Below are 10,776 nucleotides of genomic sequence, written 5' to 3' on the forward strand. Positions count from 1 at the left end.
GCTGGATTTCTCTTTAAAGTCCACTCAAAAAGACAAAGAAGGACACTACATATTGATACAAGGAAAAATCCAGAATCAAGACATCACGGTGATAAATGTATACTCACCGAACAAAAGAGGCCCGACATATGTCAAGCAAATTCTCACAGAATTACAGAGCAAGATAGATGCAAACACAATCATAGTGGGTGACTTTAATACTCCTCTCTCTCCAAGAGATAGATCCAACACCCAGAGGATTAGTAAGGGAGCTGAGGACCTAAATAACACCATTGCCCAAATGGATCTAACAGACCTATATAGAACCTTCCACCCTACAGAGACCCAATACACCTTCTTTTCAGCAGCCCATGGATCATATTCCAAAATAGACCACGTCATAGCCCACACAAAGAACCTCAGCAAATACAAAAGAATTGACATCATCCCATGTATTATATCTGATCACAGTGGATTAAAGGTAACCCTCAACAACAAAGGATACCACAGAGCCTATACACACTCTTGGAGGCTAAACCCCACGCTGCTATCCAACACTTGGGCCACAGATCAAATTAAAGATGAAATCAACGAATTCATAAGCCACAATGACAAAGAAAACACATCACAAAGAAACCTATGGGACACAGCTAAGGCAGTACTGAGGGGCAAGATCATTGCACTCAGTACCCACATTAAAAGAATGGAAGCAGAGCAGGTGAATACCCTCACGATGAAACTAAAACAACTGGAGAAACAAGAAATGACAGAATCTAAAACAACTAGGAGGGGAGAGATTACAAAGATTAAAGAAGAGATAAATCTGATTGAAAATAGAAAGACCATTCAACAAATAAATAAGACTAAAAGCTGGTTCTTTGAGAAAATAAACAAAATTGACAGACCCCTTGCAAGACTCACAAAAAAAAGAAGAGAAGAGACTCATATACGTAAAATCAGGGACTCCACAGGAAAAATTACAACAAATACACACGATATTCAAACAATCATAAGGAGCTATTTCCAAAACCTCTACTCAACAAAAAACAATAATTTTACAGAAATGGATCAATTCTTAGAGAAGTACAAACTGCCCAAACTGAACCAAGAAGAAATAAATCAACTAAATAAACCAATAACTTACGGTGAGATACAGGAGGTAATCAAGAACCTCCCTACTAAGAAAAGCCCAGGCCCAGATGGATTCACCAATGAATTCTACAAAACCTTTAGTGAGGAGCTAATTCCAATACTCCTCAAACTCTTCCGCGAAATAGAAACGGAGGGAAAAATCCCGAACTCATTCTACGAAGCTAATATCATACTCATCCCCAAACCAGGCAAAGATCCAACAAAAAAAGAGAACTACAGACCAATATCACTAATGAACACAGATGCAAAGCTCCTCAATAAAATATTAGCTAACAGGATCCAGAAAGTGATCAAGAATATCATACATCATGACCAAGTAGGCTTCATCCCTCAGTCACAAGGATGGTTCAACATCCGTAAATCAATCAATGTAATTCACCACATAAACAGAACTAAAATCAAGAATCACATTGTTATCTCAGTCGATGCCCAAAAAGCCTTTGACAAAATACAACATCCATACCTATTAAAAGCTTTGGAGAGAACAGGAATAGATGGAACATTCCTCAAAACAATAAAAGCCATATACAACAGACCAACTGCTAATATCATATTAAATGGAGAGAAACTTAAATCATTCCCCCTAAACACAGGAACAAGACAAGGATGCCCACTCTCCCCACTTCTGTTCAACATAGTACTGGAATCCCTAGCCATAGCAATAAGGCAAGAGGAGGACATCAAAGGGATCCACATCGGCAAGGAAGAAATCAAGTTATCCCTATTCGCAGACGACATGATCTTATATCTCAAGGACCCAAAAAACTCAGTACCCAAACTCCTACATCTAATAAACCAATTTGGCAAAGTAGCAGGATACAAAATCAATCCACAAAAGTCAGCAGCTTTTCTGTACACCAGCAATAGACAAACAGAAAAGGAAATTATGGAAACGATTCCATTTACAGTAGCCAAAAAAAGAATAAAGTACCTAGGGATCAACTTAACCAAGGACGTGACGGACCTATTCAATGAAAACTACAAAAATCTAATAAGGGAAATCAAAGAAGACACAAGGAGATGGAAAGACCTCCCATGCTCATGGGTAGGCAGAATCAATATAGTGAAAATGGCCATACTGCCCAAATTGTTATACAAATTCAATGCAATACCTATCAAAATCCCAGCCACATTCTTCACTGAAATAGAGAAACCAATCCATAAGTTCATATGGAACAGCAAAAAACCTAGAATAGCCAAAGCAATTCTAGGCAAAAAACATAGTGCAGGAGGTATCACCATACCAGACTTCAAGCTCTACTACAAGGCCATCATAACAAAAACAGCATGGTATTGGTATAAAAACAGATCGGAAGACCAGTGGATTAGAATTGAAGACCCAGAAATAAAACCGCACTCTTACAGCCAACTGATATTCGACAAAGGAGCTAAAGACATACAATGGAATAAACATAGCCTCTTCAACTACTGGTGCTGGGAGAACTGGGCAGCCATATGCAGAAAACTCAAAGTAGACCCAAGCCTATCACCATGCACCAAGATCAACTCAAAATGGATCAAGGACCTCAACATCAGACCTGAATCCTTGAAACTACTGAAGGACAGAGTAGGAAAGACACTAGAACTTATAGGCACAGGAAGGAACTTCCTGAATAGAGTCCCAGGCGCACAACAAATAGGGGAAAGACTCAACAAATGGGACTACTACAAATTAAAAAGTTTCTGCACAGCTAAGGTCATAGCCACCAAAATAGAAAGACAGCCAACGATATGGGAAAGGATATTTACCAGCACAGCAACAGACAAAGGCCTGATATCTGTCATCTACAGAGAACTCAAAAAACTAAGCCCCTCCAAGCCCAATAAACCTATTAGGAAATGGGCAAAAGAGCTAAAGAGAGACTTCACAAGAGAAGATATAAAAATGGCAAAGAAACACATGAGGAAATGCTCAACATCCCTGCTAGTAAAGGAAATGCAAATAAAAACAACCCTGAGATACCACCTCACCCCAGTTAGAATGGCCTATACTCTGAACTCAGGAAACAACAAATGCTGGAGGGGCTGTGGGGAAAGAGGAACCCTTCTCCATTGTTGGTGGGAGTGCAAATTAGTACAGCCACTTTGGAGAACAGTATGGAGGTTTCTCAAAAAGCTCAATATAGACCTACCCTATGACCCAGCCATACCACTCCTAGGCATCTATCCTAAACAGCAAAACCCAAGATATCAAAAGGACATTTGTACTTCCATGTTTATCGCAGCACAATTCACAATAGCCAAAATTTGGAAACAACCCAGATGCCCCTCCACAGATGAATGGATCCAAAAAATATGGTACTTATACACAATGGAATACTACATAGCGATTAGGAATGGTGAAATATTGTTATTTGCAGGGAAATGGTCAGAACTCGAACAAATAATGTTGAGTGAGACAAGCCTAGAACACAGAAAACAAAGGGGCATGATCTCCCTGATATATGACTGTTAACAAAGGGAGATGGAGAGACAGTAGAGACCAAGTCTGTGAACACTGTATATGTGCTTGATACATTGTATACTGCATATGGGTCTACCTGACCTAGACAAGGGATGGGAAAACAGGTTGTAAGATATCACAAGAAATGTACACAATGCCCTACTATGTAACTGCACCCTCTTTGCACAGCACCTTGTAAAAAAAAAAAAAAAATTTATGTTCAATTGATAATAAAAAAAATAAAATAAAAAAAAAAAAAAAAAAAAAAGAAAACTATGTAGCATACCATCAACAATATTATAGATAATATTTTGTTATTTTATATTCAAACACTCAACAAGTGTATTTCAGTTATCAATCTAGGTGCAGGAAAAAAAATAAAAATAGAAAACAAAAGTGAGAACCAAGCAATAATTAGTGTTGTAATTTTTCTTTCTGTTTTATGAGAGGGTCTTACCATGTAGCCCACATGAGCTTCAAATCTTTCTGTTTCAGCCTCCCAAGTGCTGGGATTACGAGCATGCACCACCTCACCTCACCTGGCTCAAAGCCATGGTTTTTTTTAAAAAAAGAAAAGGTCCTAAAAGAGATCCACTGAAAGACACCAGACTATTTGGTCAGAAAAGACCCTTCTTAAATAAGTGCCCTTTCAGTTGACAAGTTAGGCAAGCATAGGAGATGGAGGTGGGAAAATATACCAAGGAAAAAGAGTAACTGCAAACTGGGTGCTGGCGGCTCATGCCTGCAATCCTAGCTACTCAGGAAGCTGAGATCTGAGGACTGTGGTTCACATCCAGCCAACACAGGAAAGCCTGTGAGACTCTTATCACCAATTAACCACCAGGATACCAGAAGAGGCACTGTGGCTCAAAGTGGTAGAGAACTGCCTTTTTGAATTCTGATTCTACCTACTTGAGCATAGCTATTAATCACTTCCTATGCAATGCAAATGGCTTTATTACTGCCACTAATGATGTTAACAACACCATACCATCATAAACGTTTACAGTGCTTTTCAGTTATTATATTCTGACTCTGAATGTCTAAGATTTTATGATCCTACAGGGAAACATCAATATTAGCTAAACTGTGAGATGAGGGAGAAACTAAGGCAGAGAGATTTAGTAATTTAAGCGGCAAAACTTAGCCTAGTATTCAAGGAGAGAGGGTAGTGTTTAACACACTTTGCATCCACTGCCATATATTCCCTATCCACAGTAATCTTGGATTCATTATTAGTTCCATTTTATGGAATTTAAGGGGTTTAAGCAAATTGGCCAAAGCTATCACAACAGACTAGGGCTCAAATTGGATTTTTCTGTGCTTTTACCAGGATATTATTGGACAATAATAGTTTCTTAAAACTCTGTTGAGTCTATAAGAACTGGATGGGGAAACAATTAAAACTCACAAACCCTAAAAATACTAAAGAAGGGGGGAATTCTGACTTGGGAAAATCATCTAAAATATTAGGTCATGAGTTACCTAGTGGGTCTCCTGGTAATGTTTCATTGCTCATTAGTAGCTTCTACCGTAATCACAGCTACTAAGAAAGCAGAGTTTGAGGTGATCACTTTTTGAGGCCAGCTTGGATAAAAACACAAGACCTTTCCTAAGAAGAAACTAATGGAGCCAGGTGTTGGTGGCTCATGCCTGAAATTGTAGATACTTAGGAGGCTGAGATCTGAGGATTGCAATTCAAAGCCAGGACAGTTCATGATTTTATGACAATAACTCTTGTCTACCAAAAAGCCAGAAATAGTGTTGTAATCCAAAGTGGTAGAGTACAAACTAGCATTGAGCATAAAAGCTCAGGGACAGTGCCTAGGCTGTGAATTAAAACCCCAGGAATGGCAAAAAAAAAAAAAGGGGGGGGGGACTGACCAGACAGGAAGGAAGAGACAAAGGGAGGGGAGGGAGGGAAGAGAAAAAAGGAGAGAGCACACTTGCCCAGCAAATGTGAGACTGAGTTCAATCTTCGATACAGTAAAAGAGAGGAGACTATAAAGCACCGGGACAGAGGGAGAGGAAAGTTTGGGGACAATTACTTGACTAGAACACATACCTTAACAGTCATATATCAGGGAGATCATGCCCCTTTGTTCTCTGTGTTCTAGGCTTGTCTCACACAACATTATTTGTTCAAATTCTGACCATTTCCCTGTGAAAACCAGTATTTTATCATTTCTTTTTTTTTTTTTTTGGCCAGTCCTGGGCCTTGGACTCAGGGCCTGAGCACTCTCCCTGGCTTCCTTTTGCTCAAGGCTAGCACTCTGCCACTTGAGCCACAGCACCACTTCTGGCTGTTTTCTGTATATGTGGTGCTGGAGAATTGAACCCAGGGCCTCATGTATAGGAGGTAAGCACTCTTGCCACTAGGCCATATCCCTAGCCCATATTTTATCATTTCTAATCTCTATGTAGTAGTCTATTGTGTATAGGTACCACATTTTCTGGATCCATTCATTTCTAGTGGGGCATCTGGGTTGTTTCCATATTTTGGCTATTGTGAATTGTGCAGTGATAAACATGGATGTGCAGCTGTCTTTATGATATCCTGAGACCTGTTGTTCAGGATACATGCCTAGGAGTGGTATGGCTGGGTCATAGGGTATGTCTATGTTGAGCTTTTTGAGGAACCTCCATACTGTTCTCCAAAGTGGTTGTACTAATTTGCACTCCCACCAAGAGTGGAGAAGGGTTCCTCTTTCCCCACATACCCTCCAGCATTTGTTGTTGCCTGAGTTCAGAGGATAGGCCATTCTAACTGTAGTGAGGTGGTATCTCAGGGTTGTTTTTATTTGCATTTCCTTTACTGCCAGGGATGTTGAACATTTCCTCATATGTTTCTTTGCCATTTTTATCTCTTCTCCTGTGAAGTCTCTCTTTAGCTCCTTTGCCCATTTAATAATTGGTTTACTGGGTTTGGAGGGGGGCTTTATCTTACTTTATCTTTTACCTGTCCTGGGGCTTGAACTTTGGGCTTGGGCGCTGTCCCTGAGCTCCTTTTGCTCAAGGCTAGTGCTCTACCACTTTGGGGCACAGTACCACTTCTGGTTTTCCATGGTTAACCCAAGATTTGAGTCTTACAGACTTTCTTGGCTTCAAACCACACATCCTGAATAGCTAGGATTAAGGCATGAGCCACCAGTGCTTAGCACTTTATCTTATTTTTAACAGTATCACAGCCCACTTAGTTGAATTTTATTGATGAGTTAATACCTAAACTTGAAAAACAATAGCCATGCAAAAATCTAAGATATTTGGCTTTAAGAAGTCCCTTCCATTATCCTTTTTGGTCCCAAAATGTTTGAGTCTGACAAGAAAAGGACTGAACTAGGCTGGGCATGGTAGGTCAAGCTGTAATCCTAGCTACTTGAGAGGCTGAGGTAAGTGAATTGCAATGTGAAGCCAGACCAGAACTAAAAGTTCACAAAAGGCTCCATCTTGACCAATGGAAGGCTGTGGTGCCGTGTGCCTGCCATTCCAGCAACAAAGGGAAGCACAAACTAGAAGACTGCAGTCCAAGGAACAAAGCAAGACCCTGTCTAGAAAATAATCAGCCCAAAAAGGGAGGGAGGAGGAAAGAAGGGGAGAGAAAAGAACTAGAAACTCAGAGGAAGAATACTAATTCCTCCCTGCACACAAACAACTAATGGAGAGTAAAGTATGTTGGACTGGGATTACAGGGAGGACACAGAATAGGAGAAAGAAGTGTGAAGAACGGAGTAAAGTCCTGCGAGGAAATTAAATCACCCATTTTCACCTAAGGTACTATCAGGTACCCCAAAGCAATGTTCTTTGGTAAACTAAAACCTTAGACTCCAGGCATACAGAGGACCAATTCCTTTTCTGCAACTACCAAATACAAATGTACTGCCAGCACATTGAGGTGTCCCAAGCAGTAAGAACTCTCAGATTTTTATGCAAGGCCTACAAGACTACCAGGTCTGGCCAAAGGTGGAATACTTTGTGTATTTTACACAAGAAGGTCCAAAAAGAGGATCGTAAATTTGATTCCTGACTTACTTTCATTGAGAAGAAATACCAGAGAATATACATAAGAATTAGAGAAGGCATAAAATAAAAACTTTCCCTGCTTTTGCAGAGATAAAGTCTTTAGGACAAATTCCAACAAGTAAAATTACTGAGCCAAAAGGCATGAATGTTTAAGGCTCTGGCTACTTTTACAAAATTTCTATTCTGCAAAGTAACACCAAAGACTTCTCATTCTAATTTGTCCCATATTAGTTCCCTTTAACTTTAGCAAACATGGTAGATTTTTTTTTTAAGCAGCACCTCATTATTTCATTCACTTTCTATTCATTTGGTCTTCACTGAATATTTATTGAGTACTTCTAGATGCTAAGTATCATTCTTATCCTTTCAGAGCTTAGTGTCTAATACAGATAAAGCAAACAAACAGCTTCCAAAAAGTGAAGTACAATGAAAGAAATATACAGAGTGCAACATGCAGAGGAAAACTCATTTAGATAAGAGTAATTCAAAAAGGTCCTAATTTGGGGTGAGCAAACGTAGTTATATTCCATGTATATTATGTAAAAAATGAATTACATAGCTATTCAGGAGGCTGAGATCTGAGGAAAAGTGTTTCAAAGCCAGACAGGGCACCAAAGACCATGAGACTCTTATCTCCAATAAACTACTCAGGAAAAGCTGAAAGTGGTGCTGTGGCTCAAAGTGGTAGGGCACTAGCCTTGAGCAAAAGAAGCTCAGGGACAGCGCCCCAGTCTCTGAGTTCAAGTCCCAAGACTGGGAAGAAGAAAAAAAAGAACTATGTCACTGTTCCACAAGAAAAATACTCATTACCTTATATAACTGTAACGCCTCTGTACATCACCTTTACAATTAAATTAAAAAGAACTATGTAACTCAAGGGTAGGGATGAGAAGGGAGAAATGGGGGAAAATGAAGGGATAACACTGACCAAGAAGCATTGTACTTATAATCTAACTTATGGAATTATAACCTCTTTGTACAGCTACTGAATAATAACATCTTTATTACTTTATTGTTATTGTAGAGGTGATATACAGCAGGGTTACACAGTAAGGTAATAGGTACATTTCTTTCCTTTTGCTTAGTATCTTCTGTTCCCTCATTTTCTCTCATCCCCTCTCTCCCATCTCCGCCCAAGAGTTGCTTGGTTCATTCATCAATGTCCAGTGCACCCAAGTGGGCCCCCCTGCTGCACATTTTTACCCCTTTTCCACTGATTCTGTGCCCTCCCCCACCTTCCCTCAGATGTGCAAGGATATACACCATATATGAGATAAAGAATACAATCATTTAAAAATGAAAAGACAAAGAAAAGGTCCTTTGTTTCCTTATCTTTAGGGTTTGTATAGCTTTTTTCTTTAAAGGTCTCACTTTAAAAAAGGCCTCACTGAGGTTGTACCATAAACTGGGTTTTAAAGATTGGGGTGTCAGCCATGCAAAGGAACTAATACTATGCACAAGTGTTAAGATAAGAAAGAACAGAACTTCCAATTTAATTGAATGTTTTATTCCACCTTTAACTAGTGAGGCCAATTCACTTTCTAATCTTTGGTTATTTTGTTTTGGTGTGGGGGACTAGGACTTCAATTCGAGGCCTGGAGCCATGCCTCTAGCCCAACCAACTTTTTTTTTTGAGGGGAAGGAACTCTTGGGACTCAATCAAAAGCCCCATATATACTACATAAGTGCTCCTTCACTGGGCTACATACACTTCAGCTTCTATGGTACTTATTTATCATCAATGCTTAATAACAGAAAATTTACATTCATTTATCTACCTGAAACTTACTCTACTACAGGCAAAGAATCCTTTCTACCTTGTTAAATATTTGCATTCTAAAAGAGCTAACTGTTCTTGAATCACCAAGTACAGTGTGATTTCAAATAGCCTCTCCTGAAAATCAGAATACAGTGGTAGACGTATCCAGGAGAGGATTAATGAGATAGTACATATAAAATATTCAGTAAGTAACCAACTAGTAGTAACTCCTACTAGTGGTATTACTAATCTATTGATCTGCAACACATTTTTACATATGCTCAAGTTTGCGTCTCAGCTGACTGGTCTGTTCAAATTTATAATTCTTGGAAGTACAACTGTGGCTCAAGTGGTAGAACACTAGACTTGATCACAAAAGCTCATAAGTGTGCCCAAGCTCTTAGTTCAAGCTCCAGAACCAACACACTCGCGTGTGCACACACGCATGTGCACACATACACACAAATAATTCTTACACCAGTATTATACATTGGCAAGATTACTCTAGATTATATTCTATTATTTAAGTTTCCCAAACACATTGTACCTAACCTATTTATTTGTCCAGATGACTTCTGGTGGCTCTCAATCTCAGCCTCACACTGGAAGCTTATTAAAGCTTTATCCTTCAGTATACCATCAGAAAGAAATACTTATCCCAATGGACTATCTGGTTACAAAGTACCCTTTTAATTTATTTAATTTGTTATTATTTTATTAATGATTCATATTAAATAATTTTTAAAAGTTTAAACAAGTAAAATAAAAATTAACCTCAATAGGAAGCTTTATAAAAATTTAAACATAGTAGTTTTTATCTTTGTGATAAATATATGCACTATATACATACATATTACATATGCATTATATATGCATATACATATAAAATTCCTAAATACATTAAGTGAAAGCTTAAACTCAACAAAAAGACTAAAAAGTGTTATCACTACACACCTTTTTAATTTTCTTGAAAGACCATAGAAGAAACCATGCTCTCTGGATAGTGCAGTAAGAAAAGAGGAAGATAGTGCATCTGCTTTTTAGCCTAGGTGGAAAAAATTCATGAACAATGGTTAATTCCTAGGAGAATGAAACAGCAAAATTGTTCCAAGACATAAGAAAAGCAAGATCAGCTGGGCATGGTGGCTCATACCTGTTAATACTAACTACTCACAAAGAGTCATGGTTCAAAGCTGGTTGCAGTGGTACATGCCAGTTAGGAAACAGGCTGACATCTAGAGGACTGCAGTTCTAGGCTAACTCAGACAAGAAAAGTTTGCAATACTCCATATTTCAGTGGAAGAAGCGGGGTGTAAGTGCACATGCCAGCCAGCTCAAATAACAGTGGGAAAATGAAATAGGAGGGCTGAGATCTAGGAATAGCCTGGAAAAAAGCGAGACCCTATCTCAAAGTAACCAGTTC

At 38.9% G+C, this 10,776-nt stretch overlaps 1 protein-coding gene across 6 annotated transcripts in view; it reads right to left on the reverse strand.

Annotated features, from left to right (window-relative positions):
• The window catches only part of Plekhf2 (pleckstrin homology and FYVE domain containing 2), a 36,851-nt gene that overhangs the window by 6,451 nt on the left and 19,624 nt on the right, over positions 1-10,776 (reverse strand). The gene's annotated exons all lie outside the window — the stretch shown is intronic.

This window comes from Perognathus longimembris, chromosome 12, assembly GCF_023159225.1.
Source record: "Perognathus longimembris pacificus isolate PPM17 chromosome 12, ASM2315922v1, whole genome shotgun sequence".
NCBI lineage: Eukaryota > Metazoa > Chordata > Mammalia > Rodentia > Heteromyidae > Perognathus > Perognathus longimembris.